We start from the raw sequence: 11,903 nt of genomic DNA on the forward strand, positions 1-11,903 counted from the left end.
ACCATGTTGTTTTCCAATCTAGAAGAAAAAATGTAGAGGACTCCACAGAAATTCCTTGGAGATTTTATTAGTTATAACTCCTTGGTGATGATAGGTTGGGTTAAAATGGAAGGCTGCATTATACCTACAAGCAAAGGGAATATATAGGAAAGGCGGCATGCTCACTGCATAGATGGATTTCTTCCAAAGTTTATCAGTATGTACTTTGACTTTATAACCAAATTTGTTCTACTTTGATCCTTAACTAAAGATTGGAGAAAAGGGAAGTGGCTGCTTTCCCCTCTACATTTCCTTCATTATCATGTTCTTTAGAGTCCTTTTTAAAATCACTGTCCAGAACAAGAAGTTTTCATTGGCACTGAATTGAGTTTACCTCCACCCTCCACCCACCGTGCCTCAGAAACCCCAAAATTCCCTCATAATTTTAAACTGCTTCTTTTCTTCCACAAAGTCCCAAGACAAAGCTCCTGGAGCACATTTCATCCATATCTGATAATATCAGTGCAAAGAGTGAAAATCAATTCCAAACATGTTAAAGTAATTTTGATACCAAAATTATTCTACCTTTTCTTGCAGGCTGGGCTACTCAGGGAAAGTCCTTGTACTTCAGTTACAGTTATGAGTTATAAGTTGATCCAATGGTAGTCTGGTTGACATAATGTGCAATGTCTATTGCCCAGTTCCTAAATTGCTTGCTTGTTGCTAACCTATGGAGAATTCGACAGATATTAAATAGGCACCCCAAAATGGCAAATCAGCTCCATTCATCAGCATGTAGGCTACTGTATGTTCTTGTGTGTATAAAGTATTGTAGCCTTGCCCACTGTAGGTTACACAGTAGGCTTGCCTAGACAAGCGTACAAGACTATTCCACCTGTTTATACTTCAGGGATATAGAAAGAATAAGACAACTTTGGAATATATAATTGCCAAAAACTGATACAAAGTGTTTCTCAGGTAAGGACACCTGAAGTTAACACCACCTGTACTTGTAAGGTCCAGGCTCCCAATAGAGTAGGCTGTACTTATAAATTTATACTTCCTTATCCCCAAGGGGTCAGTAAGGCAACCTACAAGGGATTTATTTGTACATTCATGACCAACTAATGCTCCTTGTCTCCAGTGATGCCTTGAGAAGTCTGCAATAATAAGTTGTTACTTGTGTCTCAGGCCAGCTTGAGAAAATATTCAGCAGATTCATATCTGTAATCTTAATGCTGGTGGCCCTGGGTGAGATGACACAGAAATAGCTGCAGGCGGCTCCTGTCTGGGTTTTTCACTTAATACCCTCAGAGCCTCAGGCAAATGAGCAATTCACTTCTGCATAGTTAGTTTTGGTCTTAAGGGCTTGTTTCAGCATGCAATTCATTCTTTCAATTAATCAGGCTCCAATTGGATTGAATGGCAGCTGGGAGATCCATAATATGTTCTGATCTTGAGTCCACTCTTGTATGTCATGAACTGTGAAATAAGTTTTCTGCTTACTCTTATGTGAGGTACCATAAGACACTCAACCAGATCAACTCTTAATAAATGATTTTTGATTGGTTCTTCTGCTGAGGAAGGTTTGCATCAAGCCTATAACTGCCCACACAACTCAATGCATATTTCACCCCTTCTGGTAGTAGGAGAGGGCAAATGTAGTCTCTCTGCCATCAAGTAGGACAGAACCTCTTTGGTATGCCCTTTAGAGGCATCCAGTTATCAGGAGTAGTGCTGAGAACAAGCAAGACATTGCATGCAGGAACATCAGACAACTTTCTGGGCAGTTTTTAGCATGTCACCACTGCCAGTAGTCTTTTGATCTGGAGTTTTTGATCTACAATGTAGCCAAAAGGTGATTTCCTGGGTTGGGACTTCCTCCAGCCATCTTATCATCACCATCTGTATCACTTTGACTGGTTCTTCTCTGTAGAAGCGGTCTTTGTAAAGAAGGGAAGCCTAAGTATCATACATTTATCTTTCTAACAGGATGTAATATTCTTCCATTGCTTTCCACAACAGTGATCAAAATCTGATGAGGGTCTTTTGTCCCATAATCTGCTGCCTAAGCCCTATTTAGAGCTATCTGGAGTGACAAGGATAGTAAACTCAGCAAGTTTTCATGTGTCTCGTGTCCTAAGGACTAGTGTTCATTTGGCCTGATTAAATGCTTCACTCTGCCAGTCTGTCCTGTCCCATAATGTGCTTTTCTTACACAGATTATATAAAGGTCATAATAACTGAGCTGGATGAGAGACACAAGTCCTCCAATAACCTGGTAGCCCTATGCATTATTCATTTATTTTACTCTGTTTTGAAGTGGAAATGACTGCAAACTTTATCTATTACAGTCTGAGGTATAAACTTGTGTCGCGACCCCTTGCCCGCAAGGAAGACGCAACTCAGGAATCTTCTTTCAGCAGTTTATTCAGGCCCTTGATATTTCTTCTTCTCCTCTCGGATGCCCCTCCCAGCCTTAATAAAGCATCTCAAGCCCCAATGCAAAGCTGCCACGTGGAGCTTTCTCATAGGGTGATAAGGGATTACGTGCCAACTCTCCAAAAAAGGAGTTGTTTATCACAGGCCACAGTGGAAGCCGGCGCCATCTTCTAACGGCTCACCACAGTTCCCCCTTCTGTTTTATAAAACAATGCAGGCGAAAGTAGAGGTCCTATCCCACTGTGCAGAAGTGGCTGCAATGTATGGTCCAGTCCTAAGGAGGCGCCTTCCCCAGACCTGATCCCATATCAGCCGACGCCTTTTTTCGTAGGGCGGGGCGTGGACGTCAAACCCGCATGCAATAGGACATGCTTTCCTTGAGGTCCGTTGAGGGATCACTCAAGTGCAGTGCCTTGCCTCGCATCCTGCATCGTGACGACGATGAGAAGTAGGATAACACAGGTAGCCTGGTAATGATGACAAAATTTAAGTTGGCAACACAATCCCTAAGCCCCAGAGGAAGGTAAAAAGTCTGCAGCCGAGAAGAAAGACCAGTCCTGAAACCCATCTGCGTGCAATGGTAACAAGACCTGCAGAGTGCAAGGGCTATTCAGTACCGGGAGAGCATAAAGAAGAGGACATGCCAATCCCAGTGCAATGTAAAACTAACTTGGGGTGCAATGGCCATGCCCAGAAATCACTGTTTAAGATGTGCAAGCCAGATTTGTGGAGAAATGCCATTTTCTAAGGCCGCAAGAGCTTGTATGATCATAGCTTTCTCTTGCGCATGGCGAGCTTTAAGGCGACAGAGAAGCCACAAACAAAGTACAACACCGAAGCAACACATTGCCCCAAAAATGCCCATTCCCACCCATTCCTTAAAAAAGGAAAAGGCAGAGGACAGCCAACTGGTGAATTGACCCAAAGTCACTGGTTCGACACGGGTACTATTCAAAACAGCAATCTGCGTTAGTTGAGACTGGATCAAGTTTTCTGCTTCCAAGGACCAGGTTCCGGATAGATATTCCCCGATGATGCGGGAGGCATTTCTGGAATCATTAAATCTGACAGAGGTTATACATAAATGCACACGTTGATCAACACAACCCAAATGTACTAGATCAGACAACTCCTCAACTTGAGCTTGAAGCAGATCTATCCTTTGATTAGCAGCCAAAATCCCAGATAAAATGTGTTGATTAATTTTACTTTGGGATTCAAGTATGGTGGATGTTTGTTGAATAACCTGATTAATAGTGGCAGCAGTTTGTACTTGGCTGGCCATGGCTACTCCAGCTGTAACTGCTGCAGCAGCAGATACCGCCACAGCTGTCACTATAGCTGCCGTAATTCCAAAATCTCTACGGGTTCTAATCAATTCAACAATAGGAAAGGATTCTGGATCTGCAGTAACCGGGATCGGGACAAAGGTTGGAATTTTCATAATCACTGCCGTAGTCCAGGAGCCATTCCAACACTCAGACAAGTAGCAAGTAACATTAGAACAATTAAGCATCCCCTGTAATGTAACATTAGCCAAAAGAAACAGGAACGGAGATTGGAGACAGACTGCTGCGGAGGGTAATGTAGCATTAGATAATTGTGAATTATTTGCAAAAATTTTAAGCCTCCTACCTCGCTCCGAGTCTTGGGTAGTGCCAGAAACATTAAACAGCCAACTTTGGACTCCTAATATTTCCCTGGGGAAACACAAGCGCGGACTAGACTAGCTCAATCTGAGGGAGTCATACAAAATCTAGTAAGTCCCTCCACCTGAGTGAGAGTGAAAGCGGCATCTATGCCATAAGTGCGGACGGATTCTGCCAAGGTTTTAACTATCTTAAAGTCTAAAGGCTCATGATATCTTCCCCTGTTATTGTCCTGAAACACCGGGTACGCAAGTCCCATATCTGTATTAACTGTCCTCCAAACTTGCGCATGAAAAGACCTCCCGGAACTTTGGCTCCCCCCCACATACGGGGGTGGGGCAACAGGCGTCATATCTTCTTCTAAATTTTCAACCTCCTCCTCCTCAGAATTCTGTTGACCAATATTAGATCCCTCCCCCTTCTTACAGTAGGCATGCGCGCCTTGTGTCTCCTTTTTCTTCTTTTTTACTTTTATCTTATGTAGTTGTTGCAACAATATATCAAGGTCCTCAGAACACTCTGAGCCGCTTGTGTCCTCAGATGTTTTGAATTCGGTCAAGTCTGGATAGAGCCTTCTCCTATTTTTATCTTCAGGCTCTTTTGCCTTCTCACTACTGTTACTTTTGATACTCTCTGCCACTTCACTATGTGATCCTTCAGATTTTTCCTCATATACTTGTTCAAGAACGGCCTGACCCTCACTCACAGCCTCTTGGCATTTACCATCTGTTATACATCCTCTAACTAACTTCCAAAGTGGTATAACACCACCCTCTAAGGTGCCTTGCTCACAAGCAAAGTCAAGATCTTTGCCTAATTTATCCCAACTAGGTACAGTAAGGCTGCCCGAAAATGCAAACCACGGTGCAGCGATATCTATCTTCTGTAAAAATCTCTGTAAAGTACTATGTTTCACTTCCAGGCCCTTGGAACGTAACAGGCCATCTAGGGCCAGGAGAAGCGGACTTGAAGATGCGGCACCCATGACACAACAACAAAAGAAGCACAAAAAACAAAAGCGAAAGTAGAAGCGAAAGTACACAGTGCAGCTGCAATAAAATGTAAGGCTCTCTCTGTGTTTACAGAGGAGCTGCCCCGCTTTGGTCGCGGATCCCATTTACTAGGGACTAACCCCGCTTTGGTCGCGGATCCCACTTACCTGGGATTAACCAGTGCACCACCCCTGACTACTGAAAGTTCTGGTTCCCGGGTCTCGGCACCACTTGTCGCGATCCCTTGCCCGCAAGGAAGACGCAACTCAGGAATCTTCTTTCAGCAGTTTATTCAGGCCCTTGATATTTCTTCTTCTCCTCTCGGATGCCCCTCCCAGCCTTAATAAAGCATCTCAAGCCCCAATGCAAAGCTGCCACGTGGAGCTTTCTCATAGGGTGATAAGGGATTACGTGCCAACTCTCCAAAAAAGGAGTTGTTTATCACAGGCCACAGTGGAAGCCGGCGCCATCTTCTAACGGCTCACCACAAACTTGTCTTACCCTATGCTGAGAGCCATAGCCAAGTAGGAATGACGCATGGTAATTTCCTTGTCAGCCTACCCAATGTTGCTTAGAGGGAGGACTCTCCATTGAGGAAATGGGCTTGCCTTGGACCCAGGTCATTTGCAGTGACATTGCATGAATGTTTGAGAAAGGTGACCCTGCTCAAGGACCAGGGCGGATTGGGTTTAGGGCGGTTCCAGGTTTAGGGTGTGGATCCTGCTGAGAATAGGGCTGTTCAGGTTTAAGGTGGATTCTGCTGGGAATAGGGCGTATCCTGCTGCCTTGGGCGCCCGCTCCTTGAGTTCCTGTTGAGTTCTCTGGGATTCAGAGAGTATTTGGTATGCAGAGTCTGGTGGAGTGTGTGGAATTTTCCCAGAATGTGCATGTAGAGTGCCGGTGACGGTTCAGGAATAAAGAGCTGCTGTTTGAATCTACAAGGCGGTGTGGTGGCTTGGTTGTTTTGTGCCCAGCCAGACTGTGGCAACCCTAGTAGTCAACACCCAAGAATTTCACTAAAAAGCCAGTGCCCTGCATTTTGTCAGGGTTTATGGCCCATCCTCTATCTTGCAAATGAGTAAAAAAATAAATAAATAAATAAATAAATAGGGGTAGCTTTGGTGATGCTCAAAGAGCATCATTAATGATCATTATCGTAAGCATTTTTACCAGTAGACATTGGGACCAGGTTCATTACCATACCAAGATACACAATGGGACTATGGAGATATCCTTGAAGTAACATAAATATTTGTTATTGGCCTTCCTATGTGAATGTAATTGAGTCTTGACTCTCAGGAGCTCTATCTATGATAAAGAACACATTAGAAAGGTCCTGAACCCAGTGATACTGTAAGGGTAAAAGAAATTGAAGTTAAAGTGTAAAAGACCGGGCATTGTAAAGTTTCTAAGCTGCAAGGCCTGAGTTAAAAAGTAAAGAACCAGGTATTGTTAAGTTCCTATGCTACACCCAAAACCTGAAATTCCTGTAGCTGTTAGGACAATACCCGGAACTTCCCAGTAAATATTCCCCCTGACCATCTGGTTGTTTAATAACGTAGGACCCTGTGCGGCCTGGCATGTAGGCATCGCAGGACCTAAACCAATCAGTTTGAATGTGTACCCCAATTTAGAACTGACCTATCACCCCCGCCCAACCTGTTCCCGCCAATGAATGTACTAATTGTGTTTAAGAATTGTTGTTTGATTTTCCCACGGTGTATGATGATTTGTTAAAGGAGACTGTGATGTATGCAAAGCCCCCACCCTCCCCAAAAAGTATACTTAAACACTGTTCAAGCCCTGCTCGGGGCTCTGGGCTGCTCTCCCTTCTTGAGTGAGCATGGAGCCCCAGCGCGCTGGATTGGATCCTCAATAAACCCCTTTTGCTGTTGCATGAGCCGGTCTCTTGGTGGTCTCTTCCTCTGACGTCCGCCGGACCCTTACAATACATTCACCACTGAGTCTAAGATCTTCTAGAATAGTGACCATGCTGGCAACAGCTGAATTAAATGTGTGTGTGTGGGGGTGGGGGGGTTATTTATTAATTCCCTGTAATCCACTATTGTGCCAAATTTCATCTGGCTTTTCCTACTAGCCTGATGATGGGGAGTTAAAGTGGTGTGAGTTGGCGAAATTGTTTAGATTAAGCAATTCATATATAGTCTCTCATATCTTTTGGTGGACACCAGGGAGCCCATATTGTTTGGTGGCAACTATGTGGTCAATGTGAGGGTGTTTAGCATGCCCTCTTAATATAGGCTTTATAGCTGGCATTTATTTAATTTCCCAGCAATGAAAACGGAATTCCCCTTCTGTGATTTGGCCATAAGAAATAAACACCTATCATATATTCAGGAATTAGAGCTGTGAACACTGGGCAGAGGGTGAGCAGCAGCCATTCAAACCACAGTGTGAGCACAATAGCTCACACTCTGTTTTTCCCCTTTTCCCCATATCCATCAATAGTAGTTGATCTATCTGAGAATTTGTCAGGATTACCTTCTATCAATGTGCATTCAGTTTCCATACCCACCAAACCTCGACTTCGCCCCTAACTGTCCCAATACCAGGCTTCAAAGACTCTTCAGGGGTAGTCATAGGCTCTTCTGTACAGTTTTTAAGAGGAGAGACTTATCTTTTTCTCCCTTTGGAGAAGTCATCTATTCTACTTTTCTGTCTCCCTTTTCTTTCCCTTCTTAGGAGTTAAGGACTAAAATCTTTTGCCATTTGGCTATTATTTCAGTATTTGTACCAGGATGGTATTAAGTTGTTTATCTATTTTCTTTTCATTTCCTCTAGCTGATATTAAGTTCATCCACATCTGTTTATGGGAGACTTAAGAGGTCCTTCCAGTTTTGACTGAGTTTTCTGGACTCCTGTTTTTTTTCTGATTTCTCTGTCTCCACTAGATCTGCTATTAGTTTTGCTGCTTGCTGGAAGGAGTACTTTACTAATGAGAACAATGTTTTTACCAGGGAGACATAATAGGATGGAGTGGCCATGTATAACATGGCATTCTTCATCCCTGCAGTAAAAGTAATACTATCTCATCCATGGAGAGGCTACACATAAAAAAAAGCATGTTTCATCCCCATTTCCTGAAAATAGGCCTGTAATTCTTCTACAGAGTCCAGATCCCTCTAGGCATAGGGATATCTCTAAAATTTGGCCATGTACTATGAGTAGTAAGAAGCAGCCAAGTTAGTAATGACCTCACACTTTAATCAGTAGCACTGGGATAGAGTTGCCGACATGAAGCAGAGTGAGCAGTTACTGAAGCAATTTTATACAACAATAGATCATTCAACATTATCCCATCTGCTCCAGTGTCCCAGAATCAGAAGAGCCATGCTGGTGTGCTTTGTTTCATTTTCTTCCTGACTATGGGCTTCAGTTCCACCTGTTCTCCCAGGTATACAATCTCATGGTGGCATGTATCTGTATGGAGTGGAGAACAGATTTGGATCAGTTCCCTTAAGCCTCTCCTGCTGGGTGTATAATTTGGGGGTTTCATCTTCCATCTCAACTTCTGAATCACTGGAGCTAGCGGACTCCCTGTGTGGTTTCCATGTATGATGTTTCCAGTTTGTACTAATCACAAACACCCTGCTATGTAGTCTGGGTCCAGAATGTCCTTTCAGTTTAGCAAAACAGCACACAATGACCTGCAGGGATTTGGGTTCATCTGCAATTTCTAAGTGCCCTGACAGCTCATCCTTGCTACCAACCTGCACTAACCAGACTTCCCTTTCTAGTTTTAATTCTTGTACTCTGCAGGGATGATCTGAGTAACTCTTGGTCTATGACTGACTTAATGCACACGTCAGGGGTCTTGTTGCCTCTTAAGCAGTAGTCTTTTTTCCTTTTGCTTTCCAGCAACTATTTTGGATACAGTTTCCAACATTTGAATCTCTTCATATTTTCCGGGTGCCACCATAGGCCTGTAGGGGTTCCCACCCTTCCAATAGGGAAGCCACCTCAAACCACTTCGAGGTTTGGGGCAAGCTCAGTATTTTCCCCACAGATACCATGTCCTTTTCTGACTCCAGAGTCAAATCATGACAGTCCTCTTTGGGATACTGTTAATTGTTCAAGCCAGTGTTGCAAAGGCCCCAGAATACTGTCTTCTGATATCCACGAAAGAACTCAGGGGACTCCATGAAAAGGGTTTGGACATTTTATTTCTTGCACACTTTTTGGCAATGTCCGCTTAGGATAAGTTGGAGTGCTGGACTGTGCCTATAAGCAGGAGGAATAGGTAGTATAGGTTGTATATCCGGACACAGTTGGTTTTTTTCAGCTGTTTCATGAATACATTCTTTTACTTTACAACAAAAATCAATCTTCCTAGATCTTCATCTAAAGATTAGAGATAAGGGAAGTATCCTGTTTTCTCTCTCCATTTTCTTCATTATCACATTATTTAGAGTCCTTCTAATCTTACTGCCCAGAACAGAAGGCTTTCCTAGGTACTGATTAACACTGATCCAAACATGCCTCATCCCACCCTTGATATCCAGAATGCTGGACTTTCAATGACTACACTGTTTTCTGGTTCTTTGGATTTTCTATCCTGGTCAGTAAAACTCTCCATATCACCAATAAGGCTGTTTTATTTTCTTATTTTTGGGGGGTTTACTGAACTAGCACATTGAATTTGCATCAAAATTTTTTCTTTGTATTCACAACCTGACTATTTAGTGCAAGAGGCCTAGTTCTTGGCCTGTCTTGCCTTTGATATGCTTTCCAAACTAAGCTTAGTCACTATTAGCTTTTGTTTTAGAGTAAGTGATGCTTGTGAGAGTTCTTTTTGTTTTATTTGAATAGTTAAAGACTATGGTATGGTAATTAATTTGCCTAGTTTTAATATTATTTTGTCTCAGGGCCTGAGGGGCCTGATGAAGAAGACAGAGAGAGGGAGAAATGGTCAGTTAGTACAGGGGTCAAAACATACATTTATTAAGTTTACCAACCTTTATGGACATAGATCATAGGAACTCTGAATAATTATAATACCAACATTAAAAACTAATCAGCAAAGATCACTATGATGAATACAATAACAATGAAAGAGCTTGAAAATTTGTGAGAATACCAAACATGTGACACAGAGACATGAAGTGAGCTCATGCTGTGAGAAAATGGTGCCAATAGATTTGCTCATTGCAGGGCTGCTATAAATCTTTAATTCAATAATGCAATATTGCAGTATCTTTGAATTATAATAAAACAAAACACAATATAATGTATATAAAATAAATATGAAAAATTTTTATAAGTCCCTTCTGCCTACATGGTGTATTGCCATTTGTCTATAGAAGAACATTATGAATCATGAAGTTTTACAATGTTATTCATATCAACATCAATTTATGATTATTATGCTATAATCATACAATAATAAGCCATATCACAACATATCCAAAGAGAACATTTTGATTACCTAACTTGTTCTTACCATTATTTTGTGCTTTTATTACAAGTGTCTCCAGCTCTAACAATACTAGTATATTTCAGAACCACCTTGAATTTTTCTTGTTGCAAGACAAAAAACCAACTGCCTTTTAAGGATTCTTGGATTCCTTAATAACTAATAGTTTAGGAAACAAAAGTCTGAAAACTAATGGTTATCCTGAATTTGATGGTAGAAAAATAATAGTGAATGTTTGGTTATTATTTTTCATGTTAATATCGATAAAGCAAAAGAGTACTCTTTTGTTGTTATAGTTTTACTAGCGATCAAACCTAGGACCTTGTGCATGGTGGGCAACAATTCTCTCACTGAGCTACATTCTCAGCCCAAAGAACATCTTTTAAGGTAAAGAATTCACAATGATTCTTTCAATGTTTAAACAGAAGAAAACTCTTACCATAAATAATTATATGAAACATTAAATACTTTGACACCAATAAAATTATTTTCATGTGGATTTAAGATGATTATGAATGATAATAACAGTTGAATAGAAAAAGAGAGGATTTCAAAAGTAAGAATAAAACTTCCAAAATATAGCATATTTAAAGAAACAGACCATTACTATTAGTGGGAAAAAATACATGAGACAAAGTTTGTGATATATGTGGGGGATAATTAATGACATTTTTATTTATTTCAAAAATATTGGCTTTGCATTTGTTAGTTTTGTATATTTAAAAGTTTTTTAGTTTGGTTTTGTTCTCTTTTTTTTCCAAATAAAATGCTAATTGACAATGAGGCAAAACAGATAAAAGTTTTAAAATTTTACCTCAATTATGAAGACAGACTAGAGTGTAGCTAAGTAAGATAATGAAGAGTTAATAAGGTTTATTACATTAGAAATTTAAGGAGGGCTAGGGATATAGCTCAGTTGGTAGAGTGTTTGTTTGCCTCGTATGCACAAGGCCCTGGGTTCAATCCCCAGTACCATAAAAATGAATAAATAAATAAATTAGAAATTTAAGGGGATGTTCTGATTTGCATTAGAGGGCTGACAGTATTAATAAAAATAAATCATTTCAATGGATAGTTAGGAGGGAGATATAAAGTTATTTTGCATATAATTGGACATATGGTCAAAAGAGGAAAAAGAAAAGCATCAAGGATAAATGACATCTTTAAATTTTATTGAACTTTATAAGTTTCGATACATTTTCTGAAACAGAAAACACTAGAAAGGGGTCAGAATGAGAGTGATTTTGAGAACAACTCTGGACATGTAAAATTAACGTACTTAGGACATATTAATTTGAGATCATTGAAAGACTCTTGAATTAATGTGCTCGAGTCACTGAGACAAAGTCTGAGAAACAGTTGAAATTTACATTTATCTCTTTACAGATTTTATAGATAGTAACTAAA

The 11,903-nt window shown here is 40.9% G+C and overlaps 1 non-coding gene across 1 annotated transcript; it reads left to right on the plus strand.

Annotated features, from left to right (window-relative positions):
* The first annotated feature begins 11,396 nt into the window (after window positions 1-11,396).
* On the plus strand, window positions 11,397-11,474 carry Trnat-cgu (transfer RNA threonine (anticodon CGU)). The gene has a single exon. It is a non-coding gene; the product is annotated as a tRNA-Thr (tRNA).
* The last annotated feature ends 429 nt before the right edge of the window (window positions 11,475-11,903 follow it).

Source organism: Marmota flaviventris, chromosome 4 (assembly GCF_047511675.1).
Source record: "Marmota flaviventris isolate mMarFla1 chromosome 4, mMarFla1.hap1, whole genome shotgun sequence".
NCBI classification, from domain to species: Eukaryota; Metazoa; Chordata; class Mammalia; order Rodentia; family Sciuridae; genus Marmota; species Marmota flaviventris.